Source organism: Podarcis tiliguerta (assembly GCF_965153285.1).
Source record: "Podarcis tiliguerta genome assembly, chromosome: 7".
In the NCBI taxonomy this organism is placed as follows: domain Eukaryota; kingdom Metazoa; phylum Chordata; class Lepidosauria; order Squamata; family Lacertidae; genus Podarcis; species Podarcis tiliguerta.
This window is the reverse complement of record NC_139540.1, coordinates 2321520-2340869: the sequence shown is the minus strand read 5'-3', so window position 1 is coordinate 2340869 and position 19350 is coordinate 2321520. Positions and strand designations below refer to the sequence as shown.

General features: G+C 48.4%; 1 protein-coding gene across 1 annotated transcript in view; it reads left to right on the top strand.

Moving 5' to 3' along the window:
* LOC310681331 (CTTNBP2 N-terminal-like protein) overlaps positions 1–19350 on the top strand; it is a 463736-nt gene that overhangs the window by 248114 nt on the left and 196272 nt on the right. The window lies entirely within an intron of this gene.

Genomic DNA, 19350 nt, shown 5'->3' with positions numbered 1-19350 from the left:
AAATCAGGTTAAAAATCAGGGGGCATCTGTATAAAACTGGTTCAAATATATGTTGGAAATGTAAGGAAAAAGAAGGGACTTTTTCCATATGTGGTGGGATTGTTGTAAAATTTTAAAAAATTGGGAAATGATATACAATGAGTTGAAGAAAATGTTCCAATTAACATTTGTAAAAAAAAAAACCTGAAGCATTTTTGTTAGGGATTGTAGGAAAAGACCTGCCAAGGAAGTTGAAGAACATCTTCATGTATGGGAGCAAGAGTCTTAATAGCACAAGGATGGAAGAATGAAGAAATCCCGACCAAAGAACTGTGGCAAGAGAAACCGATGGATTATGTGGAATTGGCGAAATTGACACACAAACTGTGTGATAGGGACAACTGTGACTTGAAAGAAGAATGGGAACCTTTTACAAAGTACTTAAAGAAACAACAAAACGAACTGGACTCCTTGGCAGGTTTTGAATAAACCTACACAAATTTATTATTGGCAACGTGTTGTTGTTGTTGTTTAGTCGTTTAGTCGTGTCTGACTCTTCGTGACCCCCTGGACCAGAGCACGCCAGGCACTCCTGTCTTCCACTGCCTCCCGCAGTTTGGTCAAACTTATGCTGGTAGCTTCAAGAACACTGTCCCACCATCTCGTCCTCTGTCGTCCCCTTCTCCTTCTGCCCTCCATCTTTCCCAACATCAGGGTCTTTTCCAGGGAGTCTTCTCTTCTCATGAAGTGGCCAAAGTCTTGGAGCCTCAGCTTCAGGATCTGTCCTTTCAGTGAGCACTCAGGGCTGATTTCCTTCAGAATGGAGAGGTTTGATCTTCTTGCAGTCCATGGGACTCTCCAGAGTCTCCTCCAATTTAAAAGCATCAATTCTTCGGCGATCAGCCTTCTTTATGGTCCAGCTCTCACTTCCATACATCACTACTGGGAAAACCAGGGCTTGAACTATACAGACCTTTGTTGGCAAGGTGATGTCTCTGTTTTTGGTAACATATAGACAGATAGATTAAGGATCTTTACAATTCTACAATATGCAGACAATAACATGTGCTGAAAAACCAGAGAGAGGAGCTGAGGGAAGGGCTGGGAGGGGGGGGTTCTGGGGAGGGGGAAGTGAAAAATAGGGGGGAAATGAGGATGGTATGATTTTGATAAAATCTTATGTTGAAATTCCTAATAAAATTTTTTTAAAAAAAATCAGGGGGCATCTTATATATGGATAGTGCATATGTGGGACGGGCGATTGGTTTCAGCTGTGAGCAGGAACTTGTCAGCGGCGACTGGGTGGGTGATTGGTGGTTGCGTCAAGGGTTGTTGTGAACTGGCTGCTGTTGCGGCAATTGTGTGCGATTGTTGTCTTCTAGGACTCGTGCATTTGGTAGCGTCGGGTGAGTGATTTGGGGGGCATAACCCTGCAAAAAAAGACTCAACAAACCTGAGCAATCCTGCCCAATAAAATCTCAACAACTCTGGGCCATCTCCCCCCATTTTCTTAATTTGGGGTCCCCAAAAGTACGGGACGTCTTATACATGGGGCGTCTTATACACAGAAAAATACGCTACTTTCTTTTATCTGTCCCAAATCTTCCAACATTGAGGTGGAGACGAATCTGTGTACGGGGGGTGGGGGGTTGTTTCAAAAGGTATCCACATGATGCTCAGAGAACAATCTTCACCTAAACATTGGCAAGACAAAGGAGATGGTGTTGGACTTTCGGAGGAAGAGAGGGGATGTCTGATATTTTATCATGTTTTTAATATTCAGTTGGGAGCCACCCAGAGTGGCTGGGGAAACCCAGCCAGATGGGCGGAGTATAAATAATAAATTCTAATAATAATATTATTATTATTACTTATGGGAAACAGTTGAGGGACAAGGGTATGTTTAGCCTGGGAAAGAGGAGGCTGAGAGGAGATAAGACAGCCATCTTCAAGCTTGTTTTCTTCTGGTTCTGAGGGTAGGACCTGAACCAATGGACTCGATTTGCCAGAAAGGAGATTCCAACGAATACATCAGGAAGAACTTTCTGACAGTAAGAGCTGTCCAACAGCTGAAAAAGACTCCTTTGGGAGGTGGTGGACTCTCCTTCCTTGGAGGTTGTTAAGCAGAAGTTGGTTGGTCATCTGTCATGAATGCTTCAGTTGAGATTCCTGCATTTCAGAGGGTGGGACTAGATGACCCTCAGGTCCCATCGAACTCCACGATTCTATGATTCCATGAACCCATGTTTCAGTGACTGTCCTTAGCAAGGGGCTGGGGGCTTCTCCGCTGATAGATTTGTTGCCATTGGCCTGGTCTAACAGGCTAATAATAATAATAATAATAATAATAATATTTATGCCCTGCCCATCTGGCTGGGCTTCCCCAGCCACTCTGGGAGGCTTCCGACAGAATATTATAATACAAAAGTGTGTCAAACTTTAAAGGATTCCCTAAACAGGGCTGCCTTCCGATGTCTTCTAAAAGTCTGGTAGTTGTTGTTCTCTTTGATATCTGATGGGAGGGCATTCCACAGGGCAGGTGCCACCACCGAGAAGGCCCTCTGCCTGGTTCCCTGTAACTTGGCTTCTTGCAGCGAAGGAACCGCCAGAAGGCCCTCAGCGTTGGATCTCATATGTTCCTTATGGAAACATTTCCAGAAAAGAAACAAGAACCCAGGTAGACTGTTCACGTTTCCAGTATTCCCAGTCACGATCAACCCTGTTTCGGAGAGGCCTTTCGTTTAAAGCACGCGGGGCTTAATCGCAAGCCTCGGAAACAGCAGCCGGGGGCAAGGATGCGTTCCGGGGAGCTCTCAGGAAAGAAGAGGGTTTTGATCACAAGCTCTGCGATTCCCTCCTCAGATACAGTGCGCCGTCAGCCCCCAAAGCACCTGGCCTCACTGTGCGGCCGCCCTTTATCTGAAACGCCAAGGGAAGCACTTTAACATCAAGCCCGCATTGATATTCAAATAGATTATCATGCCGGCAAATGGAGAGCGCGCTGGAGGCAGCAAAGTGTGAAGCTACGACTAATGCATTAGTATTTATGGTACAGTATAATCCCCATTTTCGGAGGCCGTATCTCGAATGGACATGTTGCCAAACACCTCCCTCCCCCTCCCCCCCCCCCAATTCCAATCCCACCTGCCTCCTCCTCCTTTTTCGCTTCCGCCGCCTGCCCAGCTGGGCCCAGGAACTCCTGGCCAGGCTCTGCCGAGGTCAGCAAAAGCGATGATGAGACTTTAGGGCCCATTAGAAAAACAAATTCTTAAAACAGTGGACTCTGAAAAATCAATCACTTTTACCTCTAGCAAGGTATAGCATCCCCATCTCTCTGAAGATGCTTGTCTTGTAAGAATCCCGTTTTGTTCAGGTGACCAGCGAGCCACCCATTCTGCGATCTTATAGGATTACTCGGGAGAAAATCTAAACCTAATTCTACATACATTTCCCGGACAGAAGGGAATTTTGGCAAAGAGAGTTCTGTATATTCAGATGTAGGGAAAATGCAGGTTGAGATCTAGCGCAGGATACTAAAAACAACCAGAACGAGATATTATTACTGTTAACATTGATTTACTCATCAAAGTGTAGACAAGACTAAATTAGAGGGGCCAATAGTCTGTCTGACTCTGCAGAAGGCAAAATAGTATGTTCCGATGCTCATGGTGGTGTTACAAAAGATTAATAGATTATTAATATTTTTGTCAAGCAATAAAGAGCCACAAATATCTGCATCCACTTTGCAAAATCCAGTCAGCACAGGTTGGTTAGAATTGCTCAGATATCTTTTGTTTTAAAAGTATACAGCCTAATGATTAAAAATACAAGCATGGCGGCAGTGGCGTAGCGTGGGGGGTGCAGGGGGGCCGGCCGCACTGGGCGCAACATCGGGGGGGGGGCGCTCGCACTCGCAGCTCTCTGCCCCTACCTGGCTCACTCACTCTCTCTCACTGCAGTGCTGGCTGTGCGAATCCGATCCGAGCCGCCGGGTCGCCGCCCACTGTGGAGGGGAGGGTGCCAGGTGTGTGGTGCAGTGCGGAGAGAGAGCGAGGGACTATCTGGGGGAGGGACAGTGCAGCGGGGGGGGGTGCAAATTACTTGCCTTGCCCCGGGTTAGGGGGCGCAAATTACTTGCCTTGCCCCGGGTGCTGACAACCCACGCTACGCCACTGCATGGCGGTTAGATGAGGACTCATCAGCTTCTATCTCGAAGCAAAGTTTTCCCAGAATTCCATTGCAATATCTACCACCGGCACATCAAAAGAAGTCTGGTGAAATAAGTTCTGTCCTAAAGCCAAATCCAATGATAATAGCTGTTCATCAAGTCTGGGATAAATATAAGACCCTACTGTCTTGTAAACTGTCATTGCTGCAATCTTTCCTGTGTAATAATAAATTTCAATTAGTTGGTGGCGCAGCAGAGTGGTCCAGAAATAAAATTACAACTTTTGCTGATGCAATAAAGGATGGTAAACTAATAACTACAGCTGATTTAGCAAATAAAATGGGGATAAGAAATCCCTCCATGGTTTTGATATTTGTCAGTTAGCAAGTTTCTCTGTGAAATGTTTAAAAGCTGGAAATGTAGGTAAAGGCTTATCCTTGTTTGGGGAATAAATGATTAATCTATGAGCTTTCAAAGCCAAATAATTGGAAGGACAGGTGTATTAGGTATTAATTGCACCTGATGTGGGTAAGAAAACTATTTTAGGTTAGAAGAACAAGCCTCACTTGAATTAGAGACAGCATGGCTTCTGCAAGGGCAAGTTCTGTCTCGCGAACAAATAAATAATAATACTAATAATAATAATAATAATTAATAATAATTTATTTGTACCCCAGCCATCTGGCTGGGTTTCCCCAGCCACTCTGGGTGGCTTCCAACAAAGATTAAAAATACATTACAATGTCACACATTAAAAGCTTCCCTAAACAGGGCTGCCTTCAGATGTCTTCTAAAAGTCAGGTAGTTGTTTATCTGCTTGACATCTGATGGGAGGGCGTTCCACAGGGCGAGCGCCACCACCAAGAAGGCCCTCTGCCTGATTCCCTGTAACCTCGCTTCTCACAGTGAGGGAACCGCCACAAGGCCCTCGGAGCTGGACCTCAGTGTCTGGGCAGAACAATGGGGGTGGAGACGCTCCTTCAGATATATTGGAATATTGTGACGCTCCTTGACATCTGACAGGAGGTGGGTGCCACCACTGAGAAGGCCCCCTGCCTGGTTCTCTGTAACTTCATTTCTCGTAGGGAGGGATCTGCCAGAAGGCCTTCGGTGCTGGACCTCAGTGTCCGGGCAGAACGATGGAGGTGGAGACGCTTCTTCAGGTATACTGGACTGAGGCCGTTTAAGGCTTTCAAGGGCAGCACAGACACTTTGAATTGTGCTCCGAAACATACTGGGAGCCAATGTAGGTCTTTCAGGACCGGGGTTATATGGTCACGGCGGCTGCTCCCAGTCAAACCATTGGAGAGTTACATCGCCTGCTGTGGTCGTAGAGACCAATCTGGTTTTAAAACGTTAAATATAGCATAATAAAAGGCTTTTTGTAAAAGACTGTGGAAAATTTTAGGAGAAATCCTTTGAGATACATGCAGCTATGATGTGGTGAAAACGGGGGCAGGCTTGAGACTCTTCCAGTCTGGTTTCAAGCCTGGAACCAGGTTTGTTGGCTCCACTTGCCTCTGGGTATGGAAATGTGCAGAGATTTCTGGGTCGGGGCAGCTGTGTTAACATGCTTGCTTGGTGCCCTGCTGTATTCAATCGTCAGCACATCTCCTTCCTCCTCTAACCAGCGAGTCAGCGAAAAACGGGCGAGCAAAACTGATAACAAGATGTTGCATCCCGAGAGGAACTACAGACTCGGACATTTTTGACATGACTCCCAAAGCCTGCAAGGCCACAAGGAGATTTCTCTTTTGTAGGCTACAAAATATATACGCTACGGTGTAAAAGGGGCCCTGCATGAATCGGCTCCCCCGTTTATTTATGGGAAGCGTTTATCGTCTCATGGCTCACTGGGGCAGAGATGCAGAAACCTCAAAATCACGCTGGAGAGGAAAAACCGAGACAAGGCAAAAACCGCTTAAAACTCAAAATTCAAAGGAAAAGGCTGAAGCAGAAGCAGAAACTGCCCTGTTATCTGCAGTTGAAGGATAATATAGAAAATAAATCAACAACAACAACAACAACAACAACAACAACAACAACAACAACAACAACAGACATTTTGACGTCACACCAAATGCCTGGGAAAAGAGGGAACCTCCACTACTGGTTTCATCCACTTCAGAAAATTTTGGACATGGCCCCTTTTTCAAAAAAGGTGGGATGGGTATTCCGGTAATGACAAGGCAAAACCAAAAAACATGATCACAACAAGATATAGTTTGTGTAGGGACGCGGGTGGCACTGTGGTCTAAACCACTCAGCCTCTTGGGCTTGCCGATTAGGTCGGTGGTTCGAATTCCCACGACGGGGTGAGCTCCCGTTGCTCTGTCCCTGCTCCTGCCAACCTAGCAGTTTGAAAGCACACCAGTGCAAGTAGATAAATAGGTACCGCTGCAGCGGGAAAGTAAACGGTGTTTCCGTGCACTCTGGTTTCCATTACAGTGTCCCGTTGTGTGATGGCCTGGGACTCGGACTCAGACTCGGAACCAGAGGGGTCTCAGTCTGCACCGGATCCTTTGCCTCAGGCATCATCTGAACCAAGTCTGGGGCCTGATCCTGAAGAGTCCCAGTCTGCACAGGTTCCCCTGCAGCAAACACCAGCTGGGCTGAGTCAGGGGCCTGATCCTTCCCTGGTTCCAGATGCGGGGATTCCCTTGTTGCCTCCAGCTGGGCCATCACTTACAGCTGCTCCACTACCGGTTGGGTCAGGAGAGGCTGACGCGGCCCCTGGGTCTAGTCACCCACCAGTGTCTCCCAAGCTGCAGAGACTGAGGTCTGAGAGAAGGAGAGACCTGGGTACTCGCAATGGGAGCTCACCCTGTCGTGGGGATTCAAACCACCAACCTTCTGATTGGCAAGTCCTAGGCTCTGTGGTTTAACCCACAGCGCCACCCATGTCCCTAAAGTAGACATATTCTCCTCTTAAAGCCTCCGTTCAGAGCCAGGACCCTTCCTGTCCAGCCACTTGTTGTTCCATCCGACTGGTGGATGTGTCTCCTTCAAGGCAGAGCCGCCGTCCCTGGGCGATCGCTCATTTTTAGCAAATTGCTAAGAGGCCAATAAGTAATGGCCACGAGTCACTAAAAAGCTGATAATTCTTTGCAGAAAATTACAGCCATGTTCGTCGAGAAATGTTAACACAGAGAGCCATAAAATGAATGGGAGGAAGCGCAGGGTTGGTTGCCGTGAGCAGGCGTGAGTTATAACCCTGTGATGGGGCTGCGAGAGGACATAACTTTTTAAAATGTTCTCAGGGAAGGGAAATGCACATTGATTGGAGATTATTTTAACTTCATGGATTTTTCTCTGCACATAAGTCATTGGCACAACTGGTGACTCTTGCAAGTTGTGGAGTTAAGGTGATGCTGGCTGTGTCCTTTGAGGGACAATATTCTTCCGAGTGCATCTTCTGTCCTGGGCCCCCTCAGGGCGGGTCCCGCCGAGAGGTCCAGGGTGGTATCCCTGCCTCAAGCTCATCAATTTTGCTGACTTAATTGAACTAAATTGTTTGAATTGGATTTGGAATAAAGGTGCGATTAATTGTTAGTGTTTTGAATTCTACCGTGTCGTTATCTTCCTTAGTGGGTCACGCAAATCACCCTTCTGAGTAATGCTTTTTATAGGGTAGGGTAAGGGGGCAATATGATGGGACGCGGGTGGCACTGTGGGTTAAACCACAGAGCCTAGGACTTGCCGATCAGAAGGTCGGCGGTTCGAATCCCTGCGACGGGGTGAGCTCCCGTTGCTCGGTCCCAGCTCCCGCCAACCTAGCAGTTCAAAAGCACGCCAGTGCAAGTAGATAAATAGGTACCACTCCAGCGGGAAGGTAAACGCCGTTTCTGTGTGCTGCTCTGGTTCACCAGAAGCGGCTTAGTCCTGCTGGCCACATGACCCGGAAGCTGTACGCCGGCTCCCTCGGCCAGTAAAGTGAGATGAGCGCCGCAACCCCAGAGTCGGCCACGACTGGACCTAGTGGTCAGGGGTCCCTTTACCTTTTTAAGGAAGAGTGGGACATTCCAAGATCAGATCAGAACCGGGATGGCTTCTGTAAATCTGGAACTGTCCCTGGAAAATAGGGACACTTGGAAGGTCTGTATTGCTCTTCTCTGCGATATGTTTATTACCTGGAGGGAAACCACAAATGCACAAACACTACACAAACTGCATTAAAATGCAGCATAAAAATACTATCAGAGCAACGCAAGACAGCACTGTATGTGTTGTATTTTTGTGCAATATTGTGTTTAAATGCAGCTGCACGTGAAAATGGGATGGAACAGATCGATGGCAGGGAAATGTGAGACCGAGAACGGAAACAGATGGATCCGCCTCTCCCTGTTTGAAAGGCACTCGTCGTGAAAGGGATGCCCTGCAGGAAGAGATCGAAGGACTGGAGGCGGCTTGTGCGAATAAGAACAGCCACAAGCCGCTGTGGTCCTCCTCCGAATCCACATAGACATGTGACCTACAGGCTCACCAGAAGCAAGGGAACAGCCTGACCCCCCAAAAAACACCCCAACTTACCCAGGAAGAAACCAACCTCACAGCATCCCTCAGAACACAGGGAGAGCATTTTTCTAAGCAAAAATTGGAAACAGTGATACTTGGACCAAAAGCATGTTCTGTATATTTGTAGTTTAAATGCTCTGTATTTCTCAGATGCTTCTCATTGTGGGAAAGCAGCATATCGTACCCTCCAACATTTCTCTGATGAGACGGAGTACTGTTTTGGGGGGACAGGAGGCAGGCGGGGGTGGGGGACTCCCTGGTCCTGAATGGGGTAACTGTGCCCCTGAAGGACCAGATGCACAGCCTGGGAGTCATTTTGGACCCACAGCTGTCCATGGAGGCACAGGTCAATTCTGTGTCCAGGGCAGCTCCATCTGGTACGCAGGCTGAGACCCTATCTGCCCGCAGACTGTCTTGCCAGAGTGGTGCATGCTCTGGTTATCTCCCGCTTGGACTACTGCAACGCGCTCTACGTGGGGCTACCTTTGAAGGTGACCTGGAAACTGCATCTAATCCAGAATGTGGCAGCTAGACTGGTGACTGGGGGCGGCTGCCAAGACCATATAACACCAGTCTTGAAAGACCTACATTGGCTCTCAGTACGTTTCCGAGCACAATTCAAAGTACCGGTGATGACCTTTAAAGCCCTAAAAGGCCTTGGTCCAGTATACCTGAAGGAGCATCTCCACCTCCATCGTTCTGCCCGGACACTGAGGTCCAGCTCCGAGGGCCTTCTGGCTGTTCCCTCACTGCAAGAAGCCAAGTTACAGGGAAGCAGGCGGAGGGCCTTCTCGGTGGTGGCACCCGCCCTGTAGAACGCCCTCCCACCAGATTTCAAAGAGAAAAATAACTACCAAACTTTTAGAAGACATCTGAAGGCAGCCCTGTTTAGGGAAGCTTTTAATGTTTAATAGGTTCTTGTATTTTAGTGTTTTGTTGGAAGCCACCCAGAGTGGCTAGGGAAACCCAGCCAGATGGGCAGGGTTTAAATAATAAATTATTATTATTATTATCCCTAGCTAGCAGAACCAGTGGTCGGGGATGATGGGAGTTGTAGTCCAAAAACAGCTGAAGACCCAAGTTTAGGAAACCCTGGGTTAGAGGGTCAAATGAGGACTTGAAGGACAGGATCCCCAGTTGGGTTTGAAGCTTTCGGTGGGTGACCTTGGGCCAGTCACAGCCTGGTCTCCTTCACTGAGCTGTTGTGAGAGCAGAATGGGAAGGGCTATCAATGTCAAAATACCATATTTTTCGCTCTATAAGACGCACCAGACCACAAGACGCACCTAGTTTTTGGAGGAGGAAAACAAGAAAAAAAATATTCTGAATCTCAGAAGCCAGAACAGCAAGAAGGATCGCTACACTGTGAAAGCAGCAATCCCTCTTGCTGTTCTGGCTTCTGGGATAGCTGCGCAGCCTGCATTCGCTCCATAAGAACGCACACACATTTCCCCTTACTTTTTAGGAGGGGAAAAGTGAGTCTTATAGAGCAAAAAATACGGTAAGTAAATAGGCTAGAAGACTATTATGGGAATTTCCTTTGGCCAAAGTGACTCTGTTTGTGTTGCCCAGACAACCTCGTATGATGCCAGGTGCGCTGATGGTGTGAGTAAGAGAGCATCATCCTGGCATAAATATCTGATAAATCACTTCTTGTCTTTTTCACCCAAGGCTATTGAGTCTGCGGAAGAAACTTTGCTCTGAATCATTATCGTTAATCACTTCACATCGAACCCGGCCTCTGCCTAGCCCAGATTCTGCATGTCCCAATAAGTGATTTTGCTAATCAGTTTGTATTTATTCCAGATACAATTGGACCACATTAATTCTAAATTGCACTACCAGCTATTAACAGACAAGATTGTCTGTTTAGCGAATAAGTTGATTATAAAAGTGTTTATTGAGGTTTCAGCTGTTCCTCTGTGACCGGAGCACGTATCGATTATTTACTTGTTAACCCTCATTAAATATGGTTTTAATAAGCAAATTGGGGGACAATCAACATGTGATTGCAGACTTGTTAAAGAGGCATTAAAAAGCTAGTAAAGAGCAGTCGTTTAGAGAGGGAATCCCTCCAACTGCACTCAGGCAAAGGAAGAACAGTGACCTTGCTTTCTGCCTGCGCTTCCTTTGCAAGGATCTCGGGCTTTTGGGAATTCCTTCTCTGTAGCCACCACCAATGAAAAACCCACAGAGGTAGGACCAGGGCTCCTTTGAACCCGGCCCCCAGCAGCAGTTTCATCTGCAGAAGTCAGCAGGTGAAGCTTTGCAAGATCTGGGGAGAAGAATGATCTCACCTGCCGGACCAAATGGAAGATTCGTCGACAGATCCTGAAGCTGAGGCTCCAAGACTTTGGCCACCTCAGGAGAAGAGAAGACTCCCTGGAAAAGACCCTGATGTTGGGAAAGATGGAGGGCACAAGGAGAAGGGGACGACAGAGGATGAGATGGTGGGACAATGTTCTCAAAGCTACCAGCATGAGTTTGACCAAACTGCGGGAGGCAGTGAAAGACAGGAGGGCCAGGCGTGCTCTGGTCCAGGGGGTCACAAAGAGTCCGACACGATTAAATGACTCAACAACAACAAAGACATTTTTGTTTAGAAAAGCCTGCACAGGTGTCTAAAATGCTGTAGCATTTATTTATTTATTTATTTATTTATTTATTTATTTCCGCTAGTTTTAATTTACTGTAGGTTTCTGAAGGTTTCCACTGCTTTTCCTAATACAGTGGTACCTTGGGTTAAGAACTTAATTCGTTCCGGAGGTCCGTTCTTAACCTGAAACTGTTCTTAGCCTGAAGCACCACTTTAGCTAATGGGGCCTCCTGCTGCTGCTGTGCCACCGGAGCACGATTTCTGTTCTCATCCTGAAGCAAAGTTCTTAACTTGAAACACTATTTCTGGGTTAGCAGAGTCTGTAACCTGAAGCGTATGTAACCTGAAGTACCACTGTACTTTTTTTGCCCATGTGAAATCCACAAAGGTGAACCTCAGCCCAGCAGTGCCCCCCCCCCCACTTGTATTTCACAGAAAACAATTTTCAGAGCCCTGCTGCCTTCGACAGTGAAGGGAGAGCGTGCCCCACATCTGGAAACCCCCAACCCGGTGCACCCTTAAGTCCCCGATTTTAAGCCAAAAATCCCCAATCCCTTTCAACCCACGATATGTGTGTCGAAACCACCTTGGCTGGATTAGAGATTGCAGTTCTGTCCCTCTCAACTTCAGAGTTCCTCTCTGTAACTCTCCGGTTAATAATTCAAGCCATGGCTTTTCAAATGTGATGGATGGTGCGCCGTGATTGGCAGGCTTCCTGAAACCCAGAGAGGATTCTCTCGTTCCCCTTCCTCCCCCCCCCACCACCACCACCGACACAACCCCACTTTTTCTGGCCTCCGCCACGTCCCACCCCAATGCCCGGCCTGAGATTTACGAACCAGCCTTGCATTATGAGGCGAGTGACTTATCGAGCTGTCAGAGGGAGCGTTTTAAGGCAGAATTATATAGGAGAGGGAAAAGATTTTTACCAAATTAATGAAAAATCAATCTGGCCTCAAAAATCCATTAATGGTCATAATGCACTGGTTACAGATAGATAGAAACCGCAGAATCCAATAGCGTCCGTTAAATACTTCTCCTAGAACGGAGCGTCTGGGACATAACTCATTCATTAGGCTGCGAGTGTTTACTTTAGGCGAGTGACATCGGTCGTCTTTTGTGTCCCTTCCTCTTTCGGGCTTAATACAATATCTATAAGCCAAGTCTCCAAGCTGCTCCCGGCCTCTTCCGGGCTTTTAAGCCGCTCGTAGCTTTCTTCGCTTTTCCCTTCGAACGAAATGGAGAGGAGGAGATAGAAAACCACCCAGGAGAGGCTAGTGGGGTGCCACAGGGTTCTGTCTTGGGCCCGGTCTTATTCAACATCTTTATCAACGACTTGGATGATGGACTCAAGGGCATCCTGATCAAATTTGCAGATGACACCAAACTGGGAGGGGTGGCTAACACCCCAGAGGACAGGATCACACTTCAAAACGACCTTGACAGATTAGAGAACTGGGCCAAAACAAACAGGATGAATTTTAACAGGGAGAAATGTAAAGTATTGCACTTGGGCAAAAAAAAAATGAGAGGCACAAATACAAGATGGGTGACACCTGGCTTGAGAGCAGTACATGTGAAAAGGATCTAGGAGTCTTGGTTGACCACAAACTTGACATGAGCCAACAGTGTGACGCGGCAGCTAAAAAAGCCAATGCAATTCTGGGCTGCATCAATAGGAGTATAGCATCTAGATCAAGGGAAGTAATAGTGCCACTGTATTCTGCTCTGGTCAGACCTCACCTGGAGTACTGTGTCCAGTTCTGGGCACCACAGTTCAAGAAGGACACTGACAAACTGGAACGTGTCCAGAGGAGGGCAACCAAAATGGTCAAAGGCCTGGAAACGATGCCTTATGAGGAACGGCTAAGGGAGCTGGGCATGTTTAGCCTGGAGAAGAGGAGGTTAAGGGGTGATATGATAGCCATGTTCAAATATATAAAAGGATGTCACATAGAGGAGGGGGAAAGGTTGTTTTCTGCTGCTCCAGAGAAGCGGACACGGACCAATGGATCCAAACTACAAGAAAGAAGATTCCACCTAAAGATTCCACATTAGGAAGAACTTCCTGACAGTAAGAGCTGTTTGACAGTGGAATTTGCTGCCAAGGAGTGTGGTGGAGTCTCCTTCTTTGGAGGTCTTTAAGCAGAGGCTTGGCAACCATATTTCAGGAGTGCTCTGATGGTGTTTCCTGCTTGGCAGGGGGTTGGACTCGATGGCCCTTGTGGTCTCTTCCAACTCTTCTATGATTCTATTCATTTATCCCAGAACCTCTGGTCATGTAGTGACCCACTGAAGGGCAAGCAAGGGCCACAAAAGAGACGTTTTCAAAGGGATGGGTGTTCTCTGCGCAATCAGTCATTTCCGCCCATTAAGTTTGCAATAATGGGTCTCGTTCCTTTGCACACATTCAGTCCCCAAGTATGTTTTCCTGGAAGTGCCAGGCTCTCTCAGGGTTACACAACCTGAGTTGCACTTTTTCCTGGTTCTCAAGATTGCAATCTTTTGAACTTGGGGAATGGATGTCTCTTGCTAGGACGATTCCCGTGCAGAATGCAAACGGGTGAATCTGTCGATTTTGAAATCTGTCCATTTCTGACCATTGTCAATGGGCAAATCTGCCAATTTTGGTTTTTTTGCAGAACCTCATTTTTCCGGGCTCCGCACCTTCACTTCAGTTTGTAATGTTTAAAAAAAATATTCATGAAAATTCCATATACACATTTGTAAGCCATTTCCCCTAATCTGCACTCTTTTGAAAAGCAACTTTCCTTACTGCAATGCATTCTTAATGTTATCTAATATATGCATTTATATGCACACTTTACCCCAGTTAAATGCATCGTTATACACTTTACTTGGCCGGATCAAGATCAAGGGAAGTTATAGTGCCACTGTATTCTGCTCTGGTCAGACCTCACCTGGAGTACTGTGTCCAGTTCTGGGCAACACAGTTCAAGAAGGACACTGACAAACTAGAACGTGTCCAGAGGAGGGCAACCAAAATGGTCAAAGGCCTGGAAACGATGCCTTATGAGGAACGGCTAAGGGAGCTGGGCATGTTTAGCCTGGAGAAGAGGAGGTTAAGGGGTGATAGGATAGCCATGTTCAAATATATAAAAGGATGTCACATAGAGGAGGGAGAAAGGTTGTTTTCTGCTGCTCCAGAGAAGCGGACACGGAGCAATGGATCCAAACGACAAGAAAGAAGATTCCACCTCAACATTAGGAAGAACTTCCTGACAGTAAGAGCTGTTCGACAGTGGAATTTGCTGCCAAGGAGTGTGGTGGAGTCTCCTTCTTTGGAGGTCTTTAAGCAGAGGCTTGACAACCATATGTCAGGAGTGCTCTGATGGTGTTTCCTGCTTGGCAGGGGGTTGGACTCGATGACCCTTGTGGTCCCTTCCAACTCTATGATTCTATGGATCACTGCATTGCCGAATTCAGAGATGTGGGAATTTCAAAGGGTGGCTGTGTTTCAGACTGCATATTTTTTCAGAAATTACAAACCAGGCAGGTTCACATTTAAACGCGGACTGAATCAAAGATTTTCCCGATTCCCGTACTGCTGCCAGAACATGGTCCATCGGCTCCGCCAAATGCACTCAGGGTTGGGTTTCCTTCAAATCGCTCTTAAAAGCAATGCAAGAGTCAGGAGCGCTGAAAAAGTCCCAGCCAGCAGGCCAGGTGATAGCCTGTCAGAGTCCCAACGCTCTGAAAAGTCGTGGGCCCAGCAGATTTTTAGCAGAAAAATATATATATATTTCTGAGTCACTCGTAGTTTCCAGTGAAAAATAGCCCACCAGCAACACGTGTGTGTGTGTGTGTGGCCTCAAATGTGTCACCATGCTCAAGCAAGCAGATCGGCCTGAAACAGACCCATTCATCATCTAGAACAGGCGACCACGGCAGTAACAGGTGGAGCAAAATAAGTTATAAATTCCTCCTCAGGCTCCAAAGGCAGGGAGGAGGGCACTTTGGCCTGCCCCCAAAACCAATTAATGGCTTATTAGACCAAATAATGGCTTATTATTATTAGGGACGCGGGTGGCGCTGTGGGTTAAACTACAGAGCCTAGGACTTGCCGATCAGAAGGTCGGCGGTTTGAACTTGCCGATCAGAAGGTCGGCGGTTTGAACTGCCAACCTAGCAGTTCACAAGCATGTCAAAGTGCAAGTAGATAAATAGGTACCGCTCTGGCGGGAAGGTAAACGGCATTTCCGTGCGCTGCTCTGGTTCGCCAGAAGCGGCTTAGTCATGCTGGCCACATGACCCGGAAGCTGTACGCCGGCTCGCTTGGCCAATAAAGCGAGATGAGAGCCGCAACCCCAGAGTCGGCCACGACTGGACCTAATGGTCAGGGGTCCCTTTACTATTATTATTATTATTATTATTATTATTATTATTATTATTATTGCTGTTCTAGCTTCTCTGGGGACGCGGGTGGCGCTGTGGGTAAAACCTCAGCGCCTAGGGCTTGCCGATCGCATGGTCGGCAGTTCGAATCCCCGCGGCGGGGTGAGCTCCCGTCTTTCAGTCCCTGCTCCTGCCCACCTAGCAGTTTGAAAGCACCCCTAAGTGCAAGTAGATAAATAGGTAGCGCTTTATAGCGGGAAGGTAAACGGCGTTTCCGTGTGCTGCGCTGGTGCTGGCTCGCCAGAGCAGCTTCATCACGCTGGCCACGTGACCCGGAAGTGTCTCCGGACAGCGCTGGCCCATGGCCTCTTAAGTGAGATGGGCGCACAACCCTAGAGTCGGATACGACTGGCCCGCACGGGCAGGGGTACCTTTACCTTTAGCTTCTCTAAGGAAGCTAGAGGTAGAGTTGTCTCGGAGCAGCCACCAAGAAGGCTCTTTTTGGAATGCCTAGATAAGAATGCAACATCCCTAGCCGAAACGGTTGTAAAATGTCATGAAAAGCTTAGAGGTGTGACTGGGGGTCAGCAAACTTTTTCAGCAGGGGGCCGGTCCATTGCCCCTCAGACCTTGTGGGGGACCGGACTATATGGGGGGGGGGGGATGAACGAATTCCTATGCCCCACAAATAACCCAGAGATGCATTTTAAATAAAAGCACACATTCTATTCATGTAAAAACACGCTGATTCCTGGACCGTCCGCGAACCAGATTTAGAAGATGATTGGGCCGGATCTGGCCCCCGGGCCTTAGTTTGCCTACCCATGGGTGTGACCAACAGAATTGTCCCATTAGCATCTGGACTTCCACCTGCACAATGGGGCAACTTCTCCTTTGATCCCTGCATGACCTCCCACCTGTTCTCAGGGTTTTAAGGGAAGATTGTGGGCCTGGCACCCTCCAAATTTTTATCCATGACTTGGATGGCCTCTAACAGTGCCCGTTTTGCAGAGCGAAGGGGTCGAGTTGGCATCCGTGAGGAAAGGTGATCCTGCAGGTAAACTGGTCCCAAGTTGCTACGGGCTTTAGATTGTGCCAGTAACGCTTTGAATTTGTCACGGTAGCAAATGGGCAATGAGTGCAGACCTCCAGGCACTGGTGTGGTATGCTGACAAAGGCCTCGCTCCAATCCTGCTGCAGCATTCTGCACAAATTGCACCCAGTGGTGTAACGTGGGTTGCTGGCCCCTAGGACCACACGGAGTGAGCAGTGGGAGGGAAGGAAACCAAGTACAGTGGTACCTCGGGTTACATACTCTTCAGGTCACAGACTATGCTAACCCAGAAATAGTGCTTCAGGTTAAGAACCTTGCTTCAGGATGAGAACAGAAATTGTGCTCCGGCGGCGCAGCAGCAGCAGGAGGTCATAGAATCATAGAATCATAGAGTTGGAAGAGACCACAAGGGCCATCGAGTCCAACCCCCTGCCAAGCAGGAAACACCATCAGAGCATTCCTGACATATGGTTGTCAAGCCTCTGCTTAAAGACCTCCAAAGAAGGAGACTCCACCACACTCCTTGGCAGCAAATTCCACTGTCGAACAGCTCTTACTGTCAGGAAGTTCTTCCTAATGTTGAGGTGGAATCTTCTTTCTTGTAGTTTGGATCCATTGCTCCATGTCCGCTTCTCTGGAGCAGCAGAAAACAACCTTTCCCCCTCCTCTAGGTGACATCCTTTTCTATATTTGAACATGGCTATCATATCACCCCTTAACCTCCTCTTCTCCAGGCTAAACATGCCCAGCTCCCTTAGCCGTTCCTCATAAGGCATCGTTTCCAGGCCTTTGACCATTTTGGTTGCCCTCCTCTGGACACGTTCCAGTTTGTCAGTGTCCTTCTTGAAGTGTGGTGCCCAGAACTGGACACAGTACTCCAGGTGAGGTCTGACCAGAGCAGAATACAGTGGCACTATTACTTCCCTTGATCTAGATGCTATACTCCTATTGATGCAGCCCAGGGTCCCATTAGCTAAAGTGGTGCTTCAGGTTAAGAATAGTTTCAGGTTAAGTACGGACCTCCGGAACAAATTAAGTACTTAACCCGAGGTACTACTGTATACATGCGCACTCAGCTGCCCAACAGTGTCTGTGCCACCCAGGAGATCCTGACCACAGAGATGAGAAAAGAAGAGCCGTTCTGTCGTCTTGAGAGGTCGCTTCCTGCACTGGCAGAGGAAGAGGGGTGCAGGGGGAGCGCACCACGTCCGACAGCACGATCCCAGTAGGGTGCCATCATGGCTGCCCCCCTGCCCGCGCTGGGCGCCACGCCCCTGCATGCAGTGTGCTACGCCCCCAGGACGCACATCACAAGCTTGTGGGCAGTGCAGCATGCCCCCGGGACTCACGCCAGCCCCACCCCCACCTGCTCTCCGCCCCCCGGTGCCAGAGCATGAAGCTCCGCCACTGACTTCCTGGTTCGCATGGGGAAATCACTTTTAACGGAGTCTAGTGGCAGAAGTATGCGGTTGTGATGGCCTGGAATTTGGATACTGCACCTGAAGAATCCCCTCCTGCACAGGAGTCCACGCCTCCAAAACCAGCTGAGCCGTGGCTGGGGCATGAGCCGGAAGGGTCCTCACCTGTGCTGGGTCCTCAGGTGCGGGCACCAGCTGAGACTGCTCTGGCTACTGAGGTGAGGGAGGGCCCATTGCCCTCAGGTGCTCCATTCTCAGCCCCATCAGAGGAAGGTGAGGTTGCCTCTGGGTCCGGTAACCCTCCAGCCTCTCCTGAGCTGCAGAGGCTCAGGGCAGAGAGGCGGAGGGAACTAAGTTCCTGCAGGAGGAGGGCTCGCCTCCAGGCCAGGAGAGGCAAGTCACCAGAGGATCGGGGCCGCCCTATGCCTCAGGGCAGATAAAAGCCAGCCAGCCCCAGTCCCAAGTTGTGGGAGCAACATTGTTGGTTGCTAGTTCCTGCCTGAACCCTGCCCTGCTATCGGACTGGACTCGGACCTTGCCTCTCGGTTAGCCCACGGGACCAGCACAGCGGTTGTATGGAGGAAACCCAGATGTTGATGTTTTGCACCCTTAACAATTTTGCACCTGGGACAACCACCCCTATACACACCCCCAGGCTACACCACTGACTGCACCTTCCAGATCAGGCGCAAGGGAAGCCCCACATAGCGCACATTGCAGTAATCCAGTCTTGAAGTAAGCCGTGCAAACAACATCCTAATCATCCAAGCAAAACCTGTCCATCGAAGTCACTTTTTATTGCTGTTATTGGGGTCAAGGCACCCACACCTAACATCCCGGCTGCAAGAAAAAGCAATCCCAAAATGCCCCGGATTGGGAGGGGAGGAGAACAAAGGATTCAAAAAAACCCGGGGGAGCCGGGGAGGGGGGGGGAGTAAGAGACTTTTCCTGACTCTAGTCATTGACAACTGAAGCATCAGCATCTATAAATGGTTTGATGTATCGCCAGATGAATTTACTCATGCAACCATTTCAGATGCTGCAGTAACTCCAGATGACTCTCGATACAGGAAGAAGCCAGCTACTCTTGCATTTTTAAGTTGTAAATAATGTTGTCAGCTTCAATTGGGGATTGAGTCAGTTTCCTCTCTTCCCCCGCCCCCCCCATCACGATTTGATTTAAAGTCCGGTGGAGCCTGAATGCTTCTCCCTTACTGAATTCCCAGAGTCCTTTGAACCGAACTCCTGAAGTGGAGAAAAGGTG